General features: G+C 43.3%; 1 long non-coding RNA gene across 1 annotated transcript; it reads left to right on the forward strand.

Moving 5' to 3' along the window:
- Positions 1-6167: 6167 nt before the first annotated feature.
- Positions 6168-6755, forward strand: LOC121050250. The gene is made up of 2 exons (XR_005802468.1): positions 6168-6323; positions 6637-6755. It is a non-coding gene; the product is annotated as an uncharacterized LOC121050250 (long non-coding RNA).
- The last annotated feature ends 469 nt before the right edge of the window (positions 6756-7224 follow it).

Here is a 7224-nt window from a genome sequence, read left to right on the forward strand (position 1 = left end):
AAAGTTCCTCTGCCAGGTTCAAGGCTTTCTCCTCCGCCTCCAACAACCATACGCCACCAACAACAGCGCCTCGATCCCAGATTCCGAGAAACGGAAAAATCTTTCTTGGAACAGGCCTAAAAATATCTGAGCCTCCCACCAGAAATTTCTGCGCCTGGACCGCTGCCTAACCTTCATCCTTGCAGTTTCTCTCTCTGTCCCTATCAGCCCAACCCTCGGCCCAGAAGCAAAGAAGCAACCCTCGGCCTAGAAACAAAGAAGCAGGCCTGAAGCCCACTGATATCAGCCCATAAGCCTGATCCACGTCATCGTCCGATTGCCACGTCAGCAGCTGGTGCCATGTCAGCTCCGGCCAACTTTCCAACTACTTTTTCCGGTCAGTTTTCGGACGACTTTTCTAACCACTTTTCTGGCCAAATTTTCCGGCGACCTATTTCGAGGTAATTTTTACTAAAAGTTCCAGTTTTTGAAGTTTTTATTTCTTTTCCTCGGGGACTTGCAAACTCCCTTCTTCGACCACCCTTTCTTCATCATAGGAGAGACATAATTAAGCCAAACTGTGGGGGTTCGTGCTCACTCCAAGCTTGAAGATTGTTGAGATCTCCAAACTTAGAGTTTGTAGAGAATTTATGATCGACCACTCACATCATTGTTTCGATCTACTCTAACACCTCTTGGAATCGAATTTCTTAGAAGTGACTACGCTCATAAATTCTATTATTTTCGTGGTAGCCTTTTCGCTCTGAAACTAACCCTAATCGTTTGTTGTTTTTCAAGATGAGTAACCTGAACAAGTTGAGCTTCGCTCCACTAGAGACAATAGGCGCAGGATAACACAAGTGGGTCCGTGATGTGCGCTAGCATGTTAAGGCTAATGGGATCCTGAGTATGATCCAAGAGCCAAGTCAGAACGTGCTTACTCCTCAACAAGCTGCCGCTTTTGAAGGGAATAGAGCTACGAGAGAGGCCAATGAAGCTAAAGCCATAATTCTCATTACAAGGCACATGAATGACGCTCTCCAGACTATGGGTAGAACTCGAGCAGCGTTTTGGCAACGTTCGTGACTCCCTGCTTCATGATTTAGAAGTGAGATGGCATAGCCTCCGCTTTGTGATTTCAAGTCTGTACTTGACTACAATTCAGAAGCACTCTGTATCAAGTCTTTGATGGAATTCTGTGGGCAGAAAATCACTGATACGATGTTGATCGAGAAGACTCTCTCTACCTTCCCCGTCTCTGCATTGACGGTAGCCAAGAACTATCATATTGAAATCAATGCTGAACACATCACAAGATTTCATGAGCTTATTGGAGCCATGAACGTAGCTGAAAAGCACGACAACATACTTATGAAGAACTATAACTCTAGACCCGTGGGAGAAAAGCCAATTTCGGAGTCTAATTATAGTCGCGCCCCTAAGGGAGGGAGCCAGGAGCCAAACCCTAAGGAAATGGATTATTTTGGATGTTCTGGTCCATATTCTCGCCCCAAAGAGGAAGGAAATAGCCAAGATAGGCGTGCACGGAACCGTAGAGGTCAACGTGTGAAGAGAAAGAGAGAGGCAAAGCCTCCGGCTATGGTAGTGGCGCCACCAAGGATCATAGCCGTCCCCAACGCGCTCTAGGCGAGCCTCGACCAAGGGAGCCTGACCATGATGATGCTTGTCTTCGGTGTGGAGCGTCCGGACATTGGGCTAAAGCATGTAATTCACACCAGAATGTTGCTAAAGCGTACAAGATGTATCATGAAGCAAGGGAAGCAAATTACATGGAGCAAGAAGATCAAGATGACGATCTCACTCTAAGGGTTGAAGACTTCAAAGGCCAAGATCCGGAGACTGGCGATTTTGATTAAGTCTTTTTATTTTCCAAGATATGTAATAGGCAATTGCCATATATTTTTGTAGTAGATGCCAATGGTTTAGTCTTTCTTCAAAGTAGGCTCACTCAAAGTAAGTGTGATGTCTAGGATGGTTCTGACATTAGTGGTACTTAAGCGAGCCTTACTCCACCGACATCTCTCTACTCACTTGGTCACATTTATTTTGGACTACCGAAAGAAGTTAGACGACTACCATTGTTTTGCATTAGCTAACATTTTGGATTAAATTTTCTTTGGTCAAAGAGACAATGATGTAACTTCGTTGGCTTATGAATAAAATTTCAAGTTCTTTTCATTATGACTCCATTTTGATTCTGAGCATATTACTTTGTGACTACGATGGCTGGCTCATCAGTATTAATTCAAGGACATAGAATAGCCCAAGTTCCCCCTGCCAAATGGCACCTTGATTACTGTCACAAAACTCTATATGCTTCTAGGGAAAATCGCACCTATGAATAGCTAACGGATTCCATGCGAAAACTCATGTAGAGAACATAAATGAGTTCCTTTGCAATACCTCTAACGATTGCGAACAAAGGCGCATCTTAGAGAAGTTTATGTGTCTCTTTAGTGGACTCTATGTCACTATTCAAGCTATTAAATCCAATAAAGTCATGAGAGAATATCTCTTGGATTTAGACACATATTGGCTTTGTCACGACAGGATAGGTCATCCTGGTCATGATATGATGATCCGTCTACTAAAGCCTTCACATGAACATTCTTTCTTTCGAGCGAAACGAAGCATGAATCAAAAGTTAATTCCTGGACTAAGTATGACCGCCGCCGCTGCCTCTGGAGCCGCTGCCGTCCACTACCAGCCTAGGGCTAGCATAATCCTTATCCATGACGCCATGGATAGCGTACATCATGGTGATGATGCCCCAGGTGATGTTGCAATCACCAACTTTGCTTCAAATAGCATTTCAAACGCTTAGGCCCAACCAAAATCTTCATTGGTTGATTCTAAGGCCTCTCGCTCGTTTTAGAAAGCCCGTTCCTTTGGGAAATTAGGACTGAGACCGTCCTATGCAAATGATATGAAAATACTCATTTTGTTCTTACATAGAATGAATGTCTTACATAGAATCCATGGGGAATCTATGGACTGATTCAACCAGCTTGCGGACGTTTAAATATTTCATAATGTTGGTTGACACGCAAACACGCTGGTCACGTGTTGTGCCATTGTCCACTTGTAATGCTGCTTATGCTACACTCCTAGCACATATCATATGACAACGGGCTCACTCCCCAAATCATCCTATTAAGTCAATTGGATTTGACTATGCTAGAGAGTTTACATCGAAGACTTTCGATGGTTATTGTAATAGGACTGATGTTAGACATCATATTCTTATATACACACCCAAATGATCTGGCGAAAACGACTACGATGGTAGTCAGGACATTGGTAATGCGCACCAATCTCCTTATATCCGCTTGGGGTGATGCAATATCACATGCAGCTAGGCTAATTCGTCTACGACCCACTGCCACTCAATCTACCTCTGCGTTACAGCTAGTGACTGGGTACAAGTATCGTACTTACGCATATTTGAGTGTGCCATTTATGTACCAATTGTCCCCCACAGCGCTCTATGATGGGTCCGTACAGACGAATGGGCAACTACGTTGAATTTGAGATTCCAACAAACGTCCGTCACTTAATGCCCTTGCTAAGCGATCGCCTTACCGCTAAATATGTGGATGTCACTTTGATGAGATAATCTTCCCGTTGTTAGGGGGAGATAAGAACAAGAATGTTCAGCAGGAACGACAGTAATTGTCATGGCCTGTACCCACTATGTCTTATCTCAATCCCTGTTAAAGTGACAAGATCACACATCTGCTGCAAATATGCCTGCAAGGAAGGACGTCCCTATGAGAGGATGTAGCGCCACCCTACACGGAGGTAGGCATGGCGCCAATGCCAAAGAGAGTTTCACTCTGGCGTTACAGGCCATGGCCCCAGCTAGGATGCGTGGGAGGCCCGTGGGTTCGAAAGATACTTTGGGACAACTCAATCCTTGGATCATCGACACTCAAAATCCGTCTCATAAGTATCTTCCAGATTATGGTTATCATTGGAAGATGCCTCAACGTCAGAGCCTATTCCTGAGAATCCCTTTGAAAATTACACTAGTGTACATGAGACATGGGATAGAAACTTCATCATAATTGATGATGTAGTTGCGCATGAGTTTGTTGAGTCTGATGACATCGAACCACGCTCCGTTGATGAGTGAATGCCAACATAGAGTAATTTGGCCTAAATGGAAAGATGCGATCCAGATTAAGATGGATTTTCTAACGAAGAAGAAGGTTTTTGAGCCAATGATGCCAACACCTCATAACATAAAACCTATTGACTAATGGGTCTTCATTAGAAAGCGTGATGCGAAAAAGTGATGGCAATCTCGCCTTATGGTGCAAGGCTTCTCACAAAATGCCTTGGAATCGACTATAATGAGACATATTCTCTCGTAATGGATGTCATTGCACTCCACTACCCTGTCAGTTTGGTAGTTTCCGAATAACTGAATATGTAGCTTACAAATGTGGTCACTACGTATCTATATGGGGATCTAGATAGGAATATACATGAAGGTTCATGGTGAACTTCATTTACCCAAGTCAAGTGGCTCTAGACCACGGAGCACGTTTACAATAAGATTGAAATGCTCACTAAAGTGACCACTTGATTGGGAAGGAAAATGCCCGCGCGTTTTCATAACAAGTTTCAGATTCTATTCATGTTGGACATGATCTGCATTGGAAGCCCTTAGAGTTAAGGGAAACCACTGAACACTTAAAATCTGAGTTTGAGATGAAAGATTTTGGGAGAACACGATTATGTCTCAGTTTGGAACTTGAGCATCGTGTTGATAGATGCTTAGGTATTTTGACAAGGTCAAACCTTCAAGCACCCCCCCCCCCCCAATGATCGTCCGTAGTCTTGATCCTAAAAAGGATCCTCTTCGTCCCTTCATCCAAAGGATGATGACGAAGATGTGCTAGAGGAAGGAGTGCCCTACTTAAGTACAATAGGCGCATTATTATACTTAGCTCAATGCACAAGACCGGACATCTCATTTATAGTGAACTTGTTAGCTAAGATATGGCTCTACGCCGATGCGACGCCATTGGATTGGTGTAAAATATATCTTTCGGTACTTGAGATGTACGATTAATATGTGCTTGTTCTATCCCTACAGAGAGATGATGGATTCGGACCCATCACACACCAAGAACACCGCCAACAATGGCCTGCGTTCACTATCCTCATCCCAAAACGACATGTGTTTTGGAAGGTTTTGGTGATGTTGGGTATATCTCTGACACACACAAAGGTCATTCCCAAACTGGTTAAGTGTTCACCATAGGTAAAGACAATCTTGGAGGTCTACATAATAGACCCTAGTAGCTGTATCTTCGAACAATGCAGAGTTTATTGCTCTTCACGAAGTGGTTCGAGAATGTATATGGATTGGATCCATAATTACGCATGTTCAAACAATTGTGGTTTGAAGTCTACCACAGATGAGCCTACAAGCATTTAGGATAATGCTGCTTGTTTTGAACAAATGAAGCAATGCTACATCAAAAGCGATAGTACCAAGGATAATCAGCAACAACAGACTCTCAACAAGATCAAAGTGAACTAGGTTCGATCTGAGGACAGTGTGGCAAACTTGCTCACTAAGTCATTGCCTAAATTCCACTTTCGAGAAACATGTTGGTAGCATCGTTTGAGGAAGTTATCCGAACTCCTATGACCGTAATCATGAGGGGGAGATGCAGATGCAGACATCAGGGGGAGATGTCTACATGTATGGTCTCGAAACGTGAAAGGTGTGTTGTGCTCTTTTTCCCCTTCAACCGAGGTTATTTTTGTCCCACAGGGTTTTTGTTACTCGGCAAGGTTTTTAACTAGACAACGAGAGAAGCACCGCGTTTGGGCGACACAAGGGGTAGTGTTTAAGTAAGGGGCTTTGACCAAAAGCACTAAAATGAGTAAAAATTATTTCACTTACCCTAGTAAGAGATTTTTATTCCAACTAACCCAACTACAGACTCAAAAGACGAATCTACCCCCAAAAAATTTAAAAATTACTCAATGGCACACCGGCTCCTCTTCCTCTCTCTCTCTCTCTCTCTCTGACTGCTCGAACTCTAACCCGCCTGACCGCCGGGAAGCGACGGAGGACTGCCGCCACCTGGATCTGCAACCAGTCACCTGAGGCTTTGGCGACGGTTTTGGTTGGATCTGATGGCGCCTATTAAGCTAAAATCGAATGGGCTACTTGCGAGAATTTGATTCCGGCGGCCAATGTTGGCCATGTTGTTGATCTGCTTTTGGGTTCCTATGCCACTGTTGCGCTGCTGGCAAATTTTGTACTCAATGCATTTATTTTACTCTTTCTATCTCTCAAGGTAAATCTACCGAATTCTGAAACATTTCGTGATTGCAAGTTCGATGGATGCATAGTAGTGCCTATAGTTTGCTTAAGCTCTTTGTGGGAAATGTGCATAATTGACATTAGTGTCTATAGTTTGCTTAAGCTCTTTGCGGTGGATTTACAAGCCTGTAGTATTTACCCATGATATTGCGGTTACTTTATTTTGCTGTGTGAATGTACCTCTTTGAGGATGGGAAGGCCAAGAAATGAATTGCCACACATTGTCTTATAGTGAATTGACACTGTTACATTTACAAGAGGATTGACACTAGCTATTTTGGATACAGGGACGACGAGGATGCGTTTTGGAGAAGCTGGGGGTTGTGGCAGAGGAGAAGATCAGGGCGGAGGTGGTCCGGCTATTAACTTGGGTGCCTAGAGCATTTTCTAGGTGCCCAAATTTTTTATATTTTTTTATCTTATTATTATTTATTATTTTATTTTTTTAAAGTAATGGGACAGAAGGAATGAAAAAAAAATTGAATGTCTATTGGGGAGCAATGGGCGTCTATTGGAGGGTAATAGACGTTTTTAAATTGATATAATCTCTTCGTTTTTTTCTTTGAACAAAGTTTTATTTGTCTAAATTTAGGGAGATTAGTTCATATTCTGGCAACCGAAAGTTTTATTGGGGATAATAGACATCTATTGGAGGGCAGTAGATGTCTACCGGTGGGCAATAGACGTCTATTGGGGAGCAATAGAGGTCTATTGCTCCTCTATTGGGTGGCAATAGATGTCTATTGGGGGCAATAAACTTTTCCCATGAGGTTTTTAGAAAAGTCCGGTGGGCGGCGGCCGGTGACCGGAATCTGGAGAAAGTTGATCGGATTTCGGCGACCGGTAACTGGAATACAGCAATCGGCGAAGTCTCC

The sequence above is a fragment of the Rosa chinensis genome, chromosome 6 (assembly GCF_002994745.2).
Source record: "Rosa chinensis cultivar Old Blush chromosome 6, RchiOBHm-V2, whole genome shotgun sequence".
Lineage (NCBI taxonomy): Eukaryota > Viridiplantae > Streptophyta > Magnoliopsida > Rosales > Rosaceae > Rosa > Rosa chinensis.